Source organism: Crocodylus siamensis, chromosome 2 (assembly GCF_052110815.1).
Source record: "Crocodylus siamensis isolate JL-2025a chromosome 2, ASM5211081v1, whole genome shotgun sequence".
NCBI classification, from domain to species: Eukaryota; Metazoa; Chordata; order Crocodylia; family Crocodylidae; genus Crocodylus; species Crocodylus siamensis.
Window position 1 is genome coordinate 244,752,003 of NC_143396.1, and position 19,168 is coordinate 244,771,170.

The following is a 19,168-nucleotide window of genomic DNA, read 5'->3' on the forward strand; positions in this document are numbered from 1 at the left end:
CCAAGTGATTCAATAAATAACATTAAGCTACTGTTTTTTGCGCTATTCTTTCAATACTATGAATATGTAGTAAGTGTGTGTGTGTGCATGTGTGTGTGAGAAAGAGAGTGTGTGAGACAGGTGGCAGTGGGGTTGCTATAGCAATTACTTGTCACTAATGATAGGAGGGTAATTACTGCAGCAAATTCCCACATAGCTATTCAGCACACCAGTGCTATTTCCCCTCCTATATTTCCTCTGTACTTGCAAGATTACTCCCCGCCCCCTCTCCCCAACAGACTACAGGCCAGATTCTTAGCTCACTTATACTGCTCCAAATCCAAAATAACATCATCAACTTTGGTGTCACTGAAATCAGAATTTAACTTATCATCTTTTTTATCTTTGTCATTTGCAGACGACTATAGCCGAGATTTGCCCCCCACAATATATAGATACTAAGTGCAAATTTTATATTACAGATCCTGTCTTTCCAAGAGTGTCAAATTCTGATTTACAGTATGTTTATGTAAATCCAAAGTGACTTCCATAACTTCTGTAGCTTGTATACATTACATTTTACAGCAGTATAATCGAGGTTTACATTTGACTTCCCAAGCCTGATTCTTAGCTCCTTTATACAGGTGTAAATAAGCTGTATCTTCAATGCAGTATGTGGATTTATCCAGTGTGAAACTGGCACAAGTTAATTAAAAATAAGGCTCCATGTTAAAAGAAAAAGAATGAAGCATCAGCAAAGAGATGTCACGGATTTCTATCACGTATAGAGCTGTCCATTTTTCTCCTGTTTAAAGCTTTTAGAAAAATGAAAATACAGTGAGTTGCACATTTCAGTTCTGGTGATTTGTACATTTTCCATTTTCCTTTCCCTTCTATTCACATCCTGATCACCAAGATGTTTATGGCTATCCAAAGTCTTATACATGAATATGGAGTAATTACCTTGTACTTCATCTTGAAATTATTTTTATCTAGAAATGAACCCATGTTCAAAACATTTCTAAAAATATAGAGAGATGCAAGGTTTGGATTGAAATATGTCAAATAGGGATTTTTGTAGTAGATGATTAATTCAAGAATTCAAAACTGCATATCAGTTCTCCTGAACTATGGTCCTACTTTGATTACAATGTTTCTTACTTGTCGTCTCATCAGATTTTTTCTTCTTTCTTACCTTTTTACTGAAAGACGGAGATGCCTATGAACTTTTGATTAATTTAGAGGTTAAGTTACTGAGGTTGAGCCTGTTCTGTGGACGTCCCTAATGAGTTCTGATTTCCCCAAATGACTGGACTGTATTAATATGCATTGTGTTTTTCCGAGCTGAGTCTCTAGTCACATGTTTAATAACTGGGGAGGAGAAATATGGTATGTAAGCTTTTTATGCCTAAAGAACTGCCATTGGTGCCACTGTTAATAAATATTTAGTGCTTTTAATCTATCATATCTGTTTCTTTCCACCTCGTTCTCTGTAAAATTAAGATTGTGCCTTTCTGAGGTTAAAGAAAGCAAAAAAAATCTATTTACTTAAATTCTTAACTGCCCTTCCACCTCTGAGACAATTCATTACCAAATGCATTTTGCAATACCCATATGATCTCTCATTGTTTCGCCAGAGTTTCCTCTTACTATGTGTAAGATTACTAAAGGTAATAATTATTTACTGCAGTCAGTGAGTGTAATAAAGCTAAAAGGAAAACTTTTTGCAATTAGAATTTGCATAAACCCTTTTACTGTGATTGATTTATCTCAATTCATAGATAAAAGCAGGTCAGTATTTTGAATAAAAGAAAGTTAAATTTATTTGCCTACTGTTGACCTTCTGCATTAATTAAAATAAAAGTCACTATAGCAACATGAATAATTGCATGTTTAAATAAATTAAGGATTTTCACAGAACTATTTCCCTTTGCCTTGTTTATGCCTCAAGTGAATGTTTCATAAATAGGAAGGTTGATTTGTAATCTTCTTTATATGTGTGAATCAGTAAATCTTGTGAATCATTTGCTCTTCACAGGCAGCCCTTAAATTCCCAAGGATTTCATAAGCAGCACATCGCATTATTCTCACTAAAAAGATATAGCCTGCTGTCAATTAAAATTCAGTGCACAAGGTGTCCAATAACCCTGATAATCAGTAAAAGCATGTCAGAGAGTAAGATGGTTCTTCCTAAATGAATGGAAATCTCAACAAGTAGTTAACTTGCAGTAAGAAGAGACTCATTACTAATCTGGCCTGCTGCCTTATTCTGTCTGAAAAGCAGATTAAAGAAATAACAACAGAGAGAACCAATCTTCTCTAGCAGAAGCAGTAGGAAGGGTAATGGGAGACATCGCAGCTTCCCCCAAGGCTGAATTTGCCTCCAAATGTTAATAGATGATTTAATCAATTTTAGTTTGCAAGAATGTTTAATTTTTCAAAAAGAAACCATGTTGCTTGTTTTATTGCATCAACTCTTTAACTTCTGATGACATGAGTTCAAGTCCCATATGGACATCAGATCAGCAGGATAGCTGATTCCAGGGTAAAGAGAGAGAGAAAATGTGTAAACTTGGTGAAGCACAACACAAGCTCCAGCTTGCACATCTCACAAACAGAAATTGCAGCCTGTCCAGCTCACAGACTCTCACCTAATACAACAGGCTGTAAGTTGTGAAGAAATGTGTTTAAGTATAAATAGTCTCTACTGGCTTCAGGAAGCAAAACTGTTCCTTAGTTCAGTCAATACATTGCTTGCTGGGGAAACTGAGAAGCCAATGTCCTAGACTCACCAGTGATTTCTCCCTATAAAATGAAAGTAGGCAATAATTGTGTGTATAATATTGTCTATTAGATGGTGCATAAAGGCCTGCATTGTATGTACATACTGTAGCTGTATAGAAAACATTACAGACTGAGCCTGCTTTTAGCTCGATGCCTCATACAGTGGTAATTAAGGAGAACAGTCTTCTGATTTGCTACTATTTGCAGTTCTGCAGGAAAAACAGAGTTTAGGCCATCTTGTGCTGTGCATTGTTGCCATGCTTAATCTTCTGATTCGCTAGAAACAATTACAAATGGTGCCTATGGGGAATTTAATTGCTTGGCTCCTGCTTCTACAGCAATTGCAATTATGGTACAGTAGTAGTTAAGAAGTATTGGGGGGAAAAATCAGCCAGGTAGGGCTTTATTTAGAACACAGCACTGTATAACACCTAGAGCTTGATTTGCATCAGTGTTTTGCTCTGAGGTTTCCAGAATGAGCCCCAAAATTTGTGCTACCGAGACAGGAAGCTAGGCTAAATGAAACACTAAGTTTGCAGGAAAAAAATCTTTAGTACATCTAGAGTGCTTCCCATCAAACCATGTCAAATACATTTATCCTTATATTATCCCTGTGAGTTGACACAATTATCACCCCCTTTTTGCGGATAAGGGAACTGAAGTCACAGAAATGTGCCGTAGCAGTCCCTTCCGTGTAGAAACTCACAGGACAGAAGAGAGAAATCAAGAACATCTACTTGTGAGATGGTTGAATTTACAGTGTTTCCAAGCTGCCTTCACTTCAGGCAAGAAAGTCTGTGAAGGAAACAGAATAGGCAAGAGGTGTGTTCTTTTCAAGCTCCAGATTCCCCAGAAGTAAGAGACATCCATCTAGCCCAATGTCACTCTGTGTTGTTCTCCTGAGCAACCTGTACTTGGTAGAAGTGGAGGTGCCACTCTCCAACTCCTCTTGTAAATGCACAGTTGCAGCCATGGTAGGGCTCTGTAGACATGATTGTCATATCATTAGAGTTCTGCATGAAATTCTGCAGGGCTAGTCTGAGTGAGGAATGCTGATGGTCTCTATCCCTCCTGCATATCTCTGAGTGTATGCAGCTATGCCAAAGGAGCTTCTGAAGGATCCTGGGATGCAAGAGGACCTGTAGTTTGGCCCTCTTTTGATCCCTTGAAAGAAAACTACTGCAGTAGAGTTCCATTTACAGAGGAGGATCATAGCATCACAGGAAACTAGGGGTGGAAAGGACCTCATGAGGTCATCTAGTCTATCTCCCTGCTCAAGGCAACTCAACTAAACTATCCCATGTGTCTGTACTAACTTCTTGACAATTTCCAGGGTAGAGAGTCCACAACTTCTCTAGCTAGCCTGTTTCAATATTTAACCACCCTCATAGTAAAAAAGTTCCTCCTAATCTCCAGCCTAAATTTCCAGGACTGCAGCTTGAGTCATTACTCCTAGTCCTGACCCCTTACAGCCACAGAGAAAAGCCCATCTCCATCCTTTCTATACTCTACCTTCAGGTATTTGAAGACATAACTAATCTGGCCCTTCAGTCTTCCCTTCTCTAGACTAAATAACCCTAGTTCTTGCAGCCTTTCCTTATAAATCATGTTTCCCAGGCCTCTAATTATTTTTGTTGCTTTCCACTCAACCCTTTCCAATCTGTCCACATCCTTCTTGGAGTGTGGGGCCTATAATGATAGAAGTTGCAGTTTGGAGGTGCTCCTTTACTTAAACTACTGAGGTTGGGAATTGGGAAGTGGTCCATCAATTAAGTTAGTTAGAAAGAGACAGACAAAGGGTCTGCAGACATTATGTACTGCTCCACAAATTAAAGTGTGTTGTTCTTTTCATTCACTGTATGCCTGTATTTATTGAACCTGGTGATCACTACATGGTATCAGGAGTGGTGAATTAGTAAAAACTTGAGAGAATTTGAGTTTCAAACTGAAGAAGAAGTAGAGTAATGCAGCTACATGGAAGGGCAAAGGCCACTCTAAGTGATATTCCTGGACAGTTAAGTAAAAGGATAGTTAGTAATAGAAGTTTTACAACCTCCACCTGCCCTTCTTATACCAGGCAATAAAGAGAGCTAGAGGGCATTCCGACAAAAATTTGAGTGGTACCTAGCAGCCACAGGTGCAGAAGACTAAAATAATGAAGTCAAATCTTCAGTCTTCCTGAATATTGTCAGGTAGAAAACCCTAGCTGTTTAGAACATCTTTATATTCAAAGAAGGCCAAAATATGCAATAAAGTGTAATACTGTTCAAATGTGAGTCCTGCATGGCAAAAAGGAATGAGACCCTTCAAAAATGCAGAATTTTTATGTTCAGGAAAACAACAGGAGAAAATATAGTTTTATCAGTATATTACTGAACTAAAGAGACTAAGAAAGAGAAACTGTGCTTTAGGGGACTTGACAAAATCCCTGCTTAGAAATAGGATTATTTGAGGCATTGCAGACACTGCATTACAAGAAAGGTTTTTGCATGAGGGAGACTTGTCCCTAAAAAAATACTGTCAAAATACACAGGGCAGCAACATCTGTAAAGGCCTGAGCTAAAGAACTAAGTGCACCAAAAGGGGTCACCCATGTAGTAGGCTTGAAAGAATGTGTTGACATTCTCATTCATTTTTCTGATGGTAAGTAAGTAATTCACAGGATGGAATTTTCCATTGGCAAAGACAGCGATCAGTCATGCAGCAAGTATGGAAAGCAACACACCCCAAATGTTCTGCTCCATTTGGAAAGCTTTGTTGTAAATGTAACAAAAGGAACTATTTAGCAGGTGTTGCAGATCCCAGACACATAAAGCTCAAGTGCACACAGTTGAACATACACTGGAAGAGGATTTTTTTAAAGATACAGTAGAATCAAGAAAGATTGATGACAGGGACTGGATTTTGCCAGTGGAAGTGAAAGGAACAACAGTTTCATTCATTGGACATGGGAGCTCAGGTTAATTTTTTACCAGAGCAAGAATATAGAAAATTAAAATTGAGATCATAAGTGAACTCAACAAATATCAATATAAGTGGCTATTCAGGAACAGACATACGGGTGAATTGTGGCCAGCATCCAATTTAAAAACAGAATATATAAACTCATATTCATTGTAGTACTTAGGGAGGTGACACCAATTTTGTGTCTGGCAGTTTGGGAGAAACTGATTCTAGGTAAGTGTGTGCTTGAAGTACAAGAAGACACAACATCCGTGCCTCCTGACGATCCTCTTGGTTGTTACAGCCAAATCTGGACAGTTTTTGTAGGAAGAAACCATTTATTCCAGAAAACAAGAAGCAACCATGTACCTACAGAGACAACTGCTAATATTATCATACAGAAAGAGAAACTCAGTCTTAGCAGTCTAAAGCTAATCAACTTTGTACTATATGCAAAAGCACAGCTGCCAAAAGTGAAAGTTGATCATATCCCAGTATAAAGACTCAAGACTATCAAGATATGGAGGGAAAGCTTTCTACCAAAAAACAAATTAGAAACTGAATATGATATATTGCCAGTCTGAGGAGAAAGTGAGACCTCCTAAAAGACTCACAGAGACTTCTTAAATGAGCTGCAGAATAAAAAAGTGAGTGGCTGGCAGAGCAAATCAAACACTGGCATTCATCTACCAAAGCATCTCAAGCAAGGCTAAGGATGTCACCCTTCTGCTCTGCTCAGCCTTGGTGAGACCACAGCTGGAATACTGCATCCAGTTTTGGGCACTGCACTTCAGGAAGGATGTGAAGAAGCTCTAGAGTCCAGAGGAGGGCCACATGCATGATTAGAGGCCTAGAGAGCAGGTCATATGAGGAAAGGCTGAGAGACTTCTTCAGCCTGAAGAAAAGACTTAGAGGGGACTTGGTGGCAGCCTATAAGTATATTAGGGGCATACATCAGGGCCTTGGGGAGTATCACCAAGACCCCCAAGGGAGGACTAGAAACAATAGGCACAAACTGATGGAAGATCGCTTCAGACAAGACATAAGGAAAAACTTCATTACAAGTCAAGGCCTGAGGGTTTGGAACAGGCTCCCCTCAGAAGTGCTACAGTCACCCACCCTGGCCATCTTCAAAAACGTCTTGACACCCACCTTGCTGGGGTCATCGGACCCCACCAGTCTTTCCTGCCCAAGTGCAGGGGGGCTGGATGTGTTGATCTGTAAGGTCCCTTCCAGCCCCTAATAACTATGAAATTATGGAATAGACTCAATCTAGAAGGAGATACTAGTAGGCTGTAGGTAGGGTGTTATTGATTTTTGTATTAATTGATTCTTGTATTTATTGTTAAGAATGAACATAGAATGAACATAGAATCATAGAATCAGGGCTGGAAGGGACCCCGAAAAATCATTGGGTCCAGCTCCCTGCATGAGCAGGAAAGACATCTGAGGTCAGACGACCCCAGCCAGGTCTCTTGAAGACCTCTAGGGTAGATAATTGCACCACCTCTAGGAGGATCTTGTTCCATAGTCTGGACACCCTAGTTGTAAAGAAGTTTTTCCTAATGTTCAGACTGAAACTATCTTCCAAGAGTTTGTGGTAGTTGTTTCTAGTCCCCCCCTCCCCCCTCCGGGTGTCCTGGTGAACAGTTGTTCACCGAGTCCCTGATGTATGCCTCTAGTAAGCCGCAATCAGGTCCCCTCTCAACCTTCTTTTCTTTAGGCCGAAGAGTCCGAAATCCCTCAGACTCTCCTGATATGGCTTGCCATGCAAGTCCCTGATCATGCAAGTGGCCCTTCTCTGGAACCTTCCAAGCTTTAGTATGTCCTTGTTGAAGTGTAGTGCCCAGAACTGGATGCAATATTCCAGCTGTGGCCACACCAATGTTGAGTAAAGTGGGAGAATCACTTCTTTGGATTTACTGGAGATGCATTGATTTATGCATGCCAGAGTTTTATTGGCCCTACAGCTACTGCATCGCATTGCTGTCTCCTATTCATGCTGGGATCTATTGTTACCCCCAGATCCCTTTCATTTGTAGAGCTGGTCAAGTTAGTGATGCCCAACCTGTAGGTGTGCTGGGGATTCTCCCTTCTCAGATGCAGCACTTTGCATTTCTCTAAGTTGAACCTCATCTGGTTATGTTCTGCCCAATCTGCCAGCCTGTCTAGATCTGCTTGTATCTGCAGCCTATCTGTAGGTGTGTCCGCACAACCCCATATCTTGGTGTCATCTGAAAACTTGGCCAATGGGCTTTTCACCCCCTCATCCACATTGTTGATGAAAATATTGAACAGCACTGGGCCGAGTACCAACCCCTAGGGTACATTGCTGCCCACATCTCACCAAGACAACACTGATCCATTCATTTGGACTCTCTGAGACCTACCACGCAACCAGTTTTATACCCACTTGATGGTCCTGCAGTTGAGCCCAATATCCTCCAGTTTTCTGATCAGTACCTCGTGAGATACCAGAACAAAGGCTTTCCAGAAGTTGAGGTATATGATGTCAGCTGCTTTTCTCTCATCCAGGTGACAAGTCACCTGACCATAGAAAGGAATGAGGTTGGTCAGACAAGACCTGCCGGCGATGAAGACATGCTGGCTGTCATTCAGTATCATGGCTTCTGCAAGTTTGTCACATAAAGCCCCTTTGATGAATGTTTCTAGGATTTTCCATGGAACAGAAGTTAAGCTAATTGGTCTGTAGTTTCCCAGGTCTTCATGCTTCCCCTACTTGAAGATGAACACAACATTGGCCCTCTTCCAATCCTCTGGAATTTCTCCAGAGGCCCATGATTTTTGAAAGACCTTTGCCAGGGACTCTGCAATTACTTCATCCAACTCTTGCAGCACTCCTGGTTGGAGTTCATCCAGTCCTTTATTTTTATACATCTAATTTCTTTAATTGATTGTACACCAGTTCAATGGCAATGGTGGGAATGGTGTCGATCCTACCCTGCTCGTTCTGTGCCTTACCTGGCATGCTGTTCCCCTTGGTCTTGTGAAAAACCAAGGCAAAGTAGTCATTTAGGAGTTCCATTTTTTCCTGAGCGGTAGTGACCAGGTATCCCGAGGCACTGAGCTGTGGCCCGATACTCCCATTAGTTTTCCTTTTACTCCCTATGTAGCTAAAGAAGGACTTCTTGTTGCCCTTGATTCTTGTAGCTAGTTTTAGTTCAGTTTCTGCCTTAGCTTGCCTAATCTGTTTTCTACAAGTGTGGGCATTTGTCAAGTAGTCTTTCTTAGAGGCTGTTCCAAGCTTCCATGGTTTGTATGGCTCTTTCTTTTTCTGTATAGCAGGGCTGCAACTTCCTTGCTTAGTCAAAAGGGGTTTTTGACCCTTCTGCTACTTTTTCTCCATAAGGAAATGGATTTTTTCTGAGCCTTAAGGATTGTAGTCCTTGGTCTCTCAGGGCATTCTCTACTAGTGACCTGAGCTTATTAAAATTTGCATTTTTGAAATCGAAGACTTCAAACTTGGTATCTGTTTTTCCAGCTTTGTGATGGACCGTGAATGTAATGATTTCATGGTCACTATCGCCTAGGATGCCCTCTATGTTTAAGTTGGTCACCAGGTTATCCCCTTTGGCCAGGACCAGGTCAAGAACTGCATTGCCTCTAGTTGGCCTGTGCACCTCCTGAGTCAAAAAATGCTCTTCGGTGCTGGTTAGGAAGGATCATGATTGATCCAAGCTGGCCAAGCACTCCTCCCAGGAGATGTCTAGGTATTTGAAGTCACCCGTGGCAACCATGTCCCATGCACATCCGGCCTTCTTTAGTTCACAGGTGAACACTAGATCAAGTTCCTCCCCTAGGTTAGGCAGCCTGTAGTATACACCTACAGTCAGGTCTCTCTCACTGTACCTCCCCCAGAGCTTGACCAAGAAGGTTTCAAACTGTTCTTCTTTTGGGGCCAACATCAGCCTGTAGGGAGATGTACTGCTCCTTCACATAGAGGTCATGTGGTGATGTAGGCTGTAGTTTGGAGTTGCTCCCTTATGTAGACTACAGAGGTTGGGAATTGAGAGATGTTCTTTCAGTTAAGTTAAAGAATGACAGTATACAGATGTTACCTAATATTCCACAATTAAAGTGCTTTGTTCTTCTCATTCCTTGTATGCCTATATTTATTTAATCCAGTGATCACTTCCGGGCTTAAAACTGGACACCATGCTTCAGAGCAGAAAAATCGTTTTCCTTAATTTGCAAGTGACACTCCTGTTAATACAATTCATTATACTCTTGGCTTTCTTTGCAAAAAGAGCCCCCCAAGTCCTTGCAGTACTACAGTCTAGCCAATCATTCCCCAGTCTGCATTTGTGCATGCAATTAGCATGTCCCAGGTAGAACACTTTGCACTTCTTCTTGTTGAATCTCATCTAATTGATTGTGGATCATTTATCCAGTATGTTCAGGTTATTCTGCACCCTAGCCCTACCCTCCAAAGTGTCTGCAACTCTACCCAGTTTGGTGCCCTCCACAAATTTGCTAAACATTTACTCAATCCCATCATCCAAATGATTAATGAAAATGAATATGGGTGTATTCAGGCAAGTACTCACATACAGTATGTGAGGACATATGTGGCGCTGCAAACCAACATTGTTGCACATGCAGGCATTTGCCATGCTGCTAATTTGCAGTGCAATGTGGGGTTTTTGACACCAGGAGATCCCAGGGTCAAAAAAAGCCATGCCTGAAAAAGTGAGGTGGCACATGTGGCAGGAGTGTGCGCTGCCTGAAACGAGCCTGGGCTGCCGGAGCCATGCTCTGGCTGCCAGCCGTGATCCACATGCCAGATCACCACTGCTGGAGCCCTGGGAGGCCCCCAGGATCACAGGTAGACTGCTAGGACCAGCCCAAGTCCTAGCAACTGCCTCCTTCCCCCACCCAGGGCAACTTGCCACATGCCAGAGCAAATGTGCGTAGGCGTTCCCCTAGGACAAGTAGCAGTGGCACAGCTATGTGCTGATGCTATTTGACCCTAGGGAAATGCATGTGCACACTCATCTGGATGCACCCTACCAGACCCAGGACAGATTCCTGGGAAACCCCACTTGTTACCTCTTCCCAACTGGACATTGAACCATTGTTGACTACTCACTGAGCTTGATAATCCCACTGTTTATGTAGCCAATTTACAGTACTTTCATCTAGTTTGTATTTTTTTAGCTTATTAATGAGAATTTTGAAGACAATATCAAAATCTGGACTAAAGTCAAGTTATACTACATCCACTACTCTCCTCTCCTTCTCCCTTCCGATCCCTCATCCAAACAGCCTAGTACCTTATCACAGAAAGAAATCAGGTTAGTCAGGTATGATTTGATCTATTCTAATCTATGCTGGCTGTTCCTGATCACTGTGTCCTTCTCCAGGTGCTTCACAATAGATTACTTGAAGATCTGATCCATTATCTTTCCAGGTGTTGAGGTCAGACTGACTAATCTGCAATTTTCCACATCTTCTCCTTCCCTTTCTTAAAGATAAGCACTGTTTTTGCCCTTTTCCAATCCTCCAAAACCTCACCCAACCTCCATAACTTCTCAAAGAAGAGGGAAAATCCATCTTTCACTGACTTAATCAGGCACCCAGAAAATCTGGAATTCAACCCAGAACTCCTAACTCTATTATCAGCCTTACCAAAGAACTATTTTGGCAGCTATATTATCCCACCAGCAAAATGCCACTGATGTGTATCTAGTGCCTGCGGTGTTTATTTAATGCCTTATTTCAAAATTATTTTTACCTCATTTGTGGCATCCTAGTTATGTTTGTGTAAATACAAAGTAAAGTCAATAACTTCCATTATATCTAGATTAATATCACTGTTATTGTCACTGGTACATGTTGCAGTGCTTGGGCACCCTCTTGGCTGACACCCTACTCACTGGTGACCATACATGGTTCCTTGTGTGTGTCACTCACATATTCTGGTAACTGTTCTTTCTTTTCTGCCATGACTTGGTCTTATTTTCTTGGGAGAGTTCCCCCACAGGTGACTCTTTGGATCCCACACCCTGGCTTCTTCATGGGCCTCCAACCTTCCCTATACCCCACTCTTACCACATTCAGGGCCTGAACTGATGTCAGCATCTTGATGTCTAGGCCATAGACAATACCTTTCTCGTCTGCCAGGCAACAGTCTTTGGTATGACCCCATACCAAAGGCCGACTCTGTGCAGGCTGTCTCTTGGTGACTTGAGTCAGAATCAGTAAAACTAAACAGTCTTGGACTTGAGATATGACTCTACAACAAATACTCAAAAATAGGAACTATAGTGAAAAGTATCAATGTCCGCTATTGTATGCCTCGAGGCACTTCCCCCTGGTTGGGTTTTGCAAGGTTTCCCTTTTTTCTCAGTTACTGGGGGTCAGTAGGCCCTCTGGCTCTTCACTGCTTCCCCATGGTATTATTGAGGCATTTCCAAGTGAGCTGTTGCCTCTTCCCACCTTGGCCCCATCTTACCTGAGTCTGGGCTCTTCCAGGTGACTGCCGCTGGAATGCCAGCCATTTGTCCCAGCATCCTTGACCCACTCCTCTTTGGACATGGCCCGTTGTTTGTGCCACTCTGCACCTCCACATCAGCAGCCCTGTCCCAACTCCTTGCTGGTTCTTCCACCAAGGCCTCTCTGCCAGGTGTCTCTCCTGTGGGACTCTGCCCTGCCTCAGAGGATGCTTTCATGGCTTGGCTGCAGCACTCAGTCCCTCCTCCAGGGCTTTTTCACCATGTGTCACAGTGGCAGCCCTCTGCCCCACCTCAGGGTCTGTTTGGGTCTGTTTGCCACATGCTTCTCTGCCGTATGGCTTGTCCACGACACTCAGGCCCACCTCAGGGGCCTTTTCACCACATATCTTGGCAACAGCCCTCTGCCTCACATCCGGGATCTTTTTGCCACACACCACTCTACCGCATGGCTTGGCTGAGGCACTCAGCCCTGCCTTCAGAGCCTTTCTTTCCTTTGCCCCTCCACAGCACATTTCATCTTGGTGACTCTCTGCCAGCAGGCTCTACCCTTCCTCTCTGCTGATCACACCGGAGCCCAATGTGCCACAGACAGCTTGCTGCCTGCATTTGCTACCTGCTGTAAGGTGAGTGACAGGGGAACCATGGTGAGCTGCCTCTTCCCCTTCACCGTTAGTGAGATTAGCATCTGATCCTTCATTATTATTAAGTCAGAAAGCTCAAGGTTGTGCCACAAAGGTTGCTCTTGTTGGAGAAATAAGAAATGCTAAATTGCTTCTTTCTTTTTCATTTTCAGCAAGGTGTTGCAAACACTTTCATTCTCTACATCACCTTCAGAATAGATCTTGGCAACTTTTTTTAGGAACTAAACTGTTCTCCAGATGTATGTTCTTCTGGCTGCACAAATGAACAAGTTTGTGAAAGTGAGGTACAGGTAGAAATCAGGGATGCTACTTCATAGAGAGGAACAGCATTTGACAAAGTTTACATTTATGTTTATTTTTTGTGAAGTAAACATGACTCATATGGGATTTCAATCACTGCTCTCCATGGGTTACCAGTTCCCTTTCAAAATCTGTTTGGCTCTCCTCTAAATATTGCTCAACGTGACCAAACATATGATCCATATACAGCAAAAAAGCAACCCACACCTTCAGTTTAAATATACAGTGCATGTAAAACACATTTGAGATAACTACTGGGTTTTTTTCTCTAAAACCTATCAAATATCAAACAGTTTAGCCATGCTAGAGGAGGAATACTGCCATAATTGCATCTATGAACCTTTGTAACATTTATACAATATGCAGCAAAGGTTAAGGTGAATTGTACATACCACTGCAGATTTGCTTCTCTGATTAACCTAATAATTTTTATATTAGAAATGAGTAACTATAAAAAATACGTTTTCTTCCTATAAGCATTAACTTCTTTTGACAGAATCATCAACAAAACTGAAAAAATTTCACTGAAAGTAAGATTACCTTTCAGGGAAGGGGTTATATTTTTTATTGCTAAATAAATGTTTTATCTATAAGGCATTGTTAATTCCATTCTATCCCTTATCCCCACTGAAAGTCCAGTTAAATCAGTGGTTTAGTAGCTGGAACTTTAACTAGAAATCATGTTCCCTGTGTCCCACCACTGTGTGGCAACACCATTTTGGACAAATCACTTAATATATCCACACCTCAGGTTCTCCATCTGAAAAATTAGAATAATGTTTAGCCATATGTATAAAGTATTTTGCAATCCTGCGTAAGTACACAGCAAATCTTGTCATTACTGTATCTTTCCTGTTATCATTACTTCATCTTTACTACTCTAAAATATTTTCTTCAAAATTTCCATATGTACAACCTCTGACTGCATCCCTCATTTCATAATGTGAGCCATGAGCAGAGTATAAAAAGGAAGAGACCCCAATCTCAATGCACTTCTAAGTATGCTTTCCATTTGAAATATCTGCAAATGAAGTTCTGTGATGCAGCACTGAATTCCCATGAGAAGTGCTATTCTCATTACATCTTCTGTCTGCATACAAGCTTCTGCTGTGTTAGTTGTATTGCCATTTTAGTGAGGACTGAGGAGAGAGAAAGGACGGAAACTCAGACAGAATTACTAAACTGTAACACAAAGATAATGAACTCTAATGCAACAGGACAGCAGATTAAAAGGCTGGGGAAGTTGTTAGACTTTGGAAAAATAGGAAGAAAAAGAGCTTTATTCCATACTTTTGAAGCATTCTTCAAAGCTCAGAGAGCCTACTGAACGAAGCTGTCCAGTTAATCTGCCTACAACTCCTCAGTGCAGCTCCTCACAAAAGAAATCCAACCAGACATTTTTAAGAGCAATTATTTTTTATTATGAAAAGGAAATAACTAAGACCTAGAAAGGCACATTAGAGGCTAGAAGACACACCAATCAGGAAACAGCCTAAGGTCTCCATTCAACTCAGTTTGTTTTAAAGTATTTCAGACCCAGTGAATACTCCAAATTCTACAACTGGCCAAGTAGCTGGGAGACTGTGTTCATATTGCCAAATAGATTTAAATGCAAAACTTAAACTGTTGTTTTCCCGAGCTATGGAGAGTGAAAAAACTCTCGTTTCAAGGCAAAGTTAGGCTCTGTTGCCTTTATTCATTTCCCAAGCAGACCCCAAATGTTCTCCTTCTGTGTTAATACACGCAGAGAGGAAGAAACTTATACAAAACCCAAGTAAATCTGAAAAAGGCATTGAGGTGACAAGCTCTCACTTATCAATTGTAGTGTTGCCAATCCAAAGGACTCCCAAAAGTCAAGCCTCCTAAAATTCTGAGACTAACATAAAATCAGGAGGATTTTTACTAATAGATTTATTCTTTTTATGTATTTTATATTTTTTCAAATCATTAGACTGCACTCAAGCTTTTTTCAGCGAAGATTAAAAATTTATTTGTAATTAAAAGAGCTTTGGTTGTCACATATCGGATAAGCCCAGAAACTGGTGCTAACAAAAATGCACTAAATCTTTCAAGACTTTTGAAAAGTCTCTTATGAGAGTTGGCAGTAGTTAGATCAGTAGCAGGTAAAATATCGCTTGTGGGCTGGATCTGGCCTGCCAGGCAATTTCATCATCAGTGGGCAGGGACCCTCCAATTAATTGTATCCCACTGAGCCCACAGCTGCCTCTGCTGCACTCACATGGGGCCCAAGCCCTGCTAACTCCAACCCTCATGCAGGGGAGAGCCCCATCCTCAGCCCCAGTCCTAGCCATACACAGCTTCTAGGCAGGGCCACTACCGCCACTGCTGGGGCAACTGTTTGGTTCCCCTGGTTCCTCCTTGTCTCCCTGATACAGCTCTCTGGGAAGGGACAGCAGTTAGGGAAGCACTGGGGGGACACAGAGAAGCTGCAGATGGGAGAAAGCATGGAGCCCGAAGCCTGCACCCAATGGGGCAGTGAAAGCACAGAGCCCGGGCCAGCCTGGTTCCGTTGTGTGATGCTCCCCACAGCCCATGTGCAGCTCCTGAGATTCGCACGCCCCAGAGGGGAAGCCCTGTACAATGAAGCGAGCAGCATTTGCACCTCCCTACTGCCATATGCAGCTCCTGCGACTCCACTGGAAGTGGTAGAGAACCCCATGAGATGGAGCCAGGCTGGCTCAGCTCCACTCTCCACTTCCCAGCAGAGTCCTGGGAGCTGCATGTGGCAGCAGAGAGTGAAAACAGACCACTGGCTCCGTTGCATGGGGCTTCACCCTCCCAGCTCTGGATGGGTCCCAGGAGCTGCACATGAGCTGCAGGGAGCCGCGCATGATGAAGGAGGACCAGCCTGGCCCTGCTCCTTGCTGCCACATGCAGCTCATGGAAGTGTTCAGAGCCATATGCCACTGGGGGGACACTGCCTGTGTGGGCCAGAGTGCCCTGAGGGCCTGCCACTTGCTGCTGCTGCTTGCACCAGTGGCAGGGGCTGTGCACCATGGGGGTGTGGGGCATATGGGGACCCCACATATCCCCACACCAACACCCTCCCTCACACACACCCCACACCACCCCACACACAGCACCACCCCCACACCGTGCCCACACACACACACTCCCCCCACACACATCCACACCCCTCTGCAAGCCCCACACCCAAGCACCAACCCCCTACATCCCCCATAAATCCCACATCCCCCCACACCAACACCCTCCCTCATACCTCACCACATACACCCCACACCCCCACACTTTTCCCACCCCCCACACATACACCCACTCCCCCCACACACTCTCCCACATGCACATCTGCACCCTTCTGCAAACCCCACACCCAAACACCCACCCCCTACATCCCCCATAAATCTCACATACACTCATACATCTACACTCCACCACACACACACCCAAAACACCCCACATACTTCCCCAGCCACAATATACAAGAGTAAAACTTTTTTGAGCTATTATGCAATCACCTCTATATATACTATGCTAAGACATGTAAATCAGGATTTTTTAAAAAAATAAAATTAAAATGTTATAGTAGATGTTTGATTATTAGCCTATGATTTTTTTTTTCAGTTCCAAGATGGCAACACCCCTCTTTCCCACCAAGAGTACTTCTGGGGGTAAGGGATGGGACTTCTAGCGGCAAAGATCAGAGGTTAGGGGGTGGGGCTTCCAGTCCCAAGATGGTAACCAGGGTGTGGGGCACTTGTCAAGGGGCAGTGCTACCCTGGTGACCCTTGGTAGCTCATCAAAATTCATTAAGCAGCCTTCCAATCAAAATAATTGTCCACCCTGGGTTAAACCCACAAGTTGGTTTGCATATTTAACAGGCAAGTCATGTATAATAGTCTCTGCAACACCCAGGTGATCCTGATCTCTGTCGTTTCCTTGTCAAGCATCTGGGACAAGGAAATAGGGTTCAAGCTTAGCTAGTACTCATATGAAAAACATCTTTATTTCATAGTATCAATAGAAAACTCAGTCTTGGGCAAAATCAAACCATATGAATCCTTAAGTCTGAAAGGGAACCTGGTAGAAAATTGAAGGTGAAGAAAATGCTTCTGGAAAAGGTTGGTCCAGGCTTTTCTTTGTGGTTATAGGCATAAGAACTAAAAGCAGTGGCCTAAAACTGCAGCACAGGAAGATTAGACTGGAAATTAGGAAGCACTTTCTGACTATAAAGGTAGTTAAGTATTAGAATAGGCTACCTAGAGAAGTCATGGCATCTCCAGTTTTGGAAATTTTCAAGAGCAGATTAGAAAGACACTTGACTTGAATGTTCAGTCAGGGATGATCCTGCCTTAAACGGGGGACTGAACTAGATGACTGCACAAGGTCCCTTCTGGCCCTAATTTCCTGTAAACCTGTGAATAGAGAGGCACAATATATTATTTTGGGAATATGAAGGGGATTGACAAACACTAGACAAGATCATTCAGAACACTTAAATATATTTTCATTGATACAAATATATCTCTTGCAAAAGGCTCATTTTTCCAGGTAAACATTAACCAGTATAGATGATCATGTAATGGACCTATATAAGTAAGGCATGTAGTATTGAAGCTGATGAGCCAAGAGACTGACTTTTTTATGATGTAATCAATAATCTTGCTATGGCCAGATCATTTTAAGAATGGATTTGATTTTGCGAAGAACCATGCTTATTTGCAGAGTAAGTGAAAACTGAGCTCCCTAAATGAAACTGTTAGGATGTAGTAAAAGAAACCAAATAAATCTATGTAAAAATGCATAACCAGAGATTAAGGCAGAATATTGGTGTAAACAAAAAACAGGGACCAGATTTGTTTCTAATAATGTGAAGGTAATCTCTCAATATAATGCAGAGATTTCTAACAGAGGGGTCTGATGTCAGACATGCAATAGAAGCAGTCATTTTGCAAAAATGTATTTAAGTACAAACCACAAATTAAAAAAGAGCAGAATATATTAATAAACATGTATCTGGAATACAAAGCTCTGATTATGGCTAAGATCATGCAGGAACAATTTTTTTGCTTGGATCTCACAGAAAATGCCCAAACAAAATTCTCCAACAGATTTGGTTTCTGATACTAGAAAAAAATTAACTGTAGGTGAACCCCAATATTGATACTAGAGCTGAAGTCTGCATAATCACAGAAGCCATGTACAAAAATGATTATTGACCACTGTATATTTCAGGTGATTAGTATAGTAGGCATACAGTAATCCATGTTGCAAATCTGTATAACAGCAGATACAATTCAGACCTTGAAACAACACAGCAGTAACTTCTGTGTATGAGATGAAAACCAGTCTGCAAATGCGGATCACTAAATGATAAACAACTTGTTTTAAGAACAGGATGCAAAAATATTCTTAATTAACTTGCTGAGTTGTTTATAGATTAAGAAAACTATTATTATAACCATTACACTATTACCATTCTGGTTACAAAAACAGATGTCCCATTTCAAATCCTATACCCACTGAGAAAATAAGTAAAAGCTGAATTAGGCCATATTCTTATATTATATACCTAGGACACTGGTACTGTCGTCATAACAGAACTAAGTGTTAAGAAACAGTAATTTTTCCTTTGTTGCTTTTATTTAACTTCAAAATTGTCTCAGCTTCCTGAGGTAGTCCAAAGCTTTTCATTCTAGATTTAGACTAGACTTAGCTCCTAGCTGCCCCACCAGCAGATTGGGGCAGAGGGACAGGGCCTTCCTCACCCCTGTAGCTCTTTCCAAGTCCCCTACCCCTGAGTGGAGAGCTAGGGCTAGGAGCTGGATGCTTCCAAGGCAATGGGGACATTTTCCCCTTGGCAGACTCAGGGGCAGGGTGTAATGTCCTAGCCCTGGCCAGGACACAGCTGTCTCCTAGCTCAGTGCTCCCTGCCAGCCCCTGAGCTAGCACCTGAGGGGAGCCTAGAGCAGCAAGGTGGCAGCAAGGGCCCATTGCAAGGTCCCAGGAAGTGGAAGCAGTTTGTTGCCATTAGCAGCAACTCTGCTCCCACTTCCCTGCATGCGT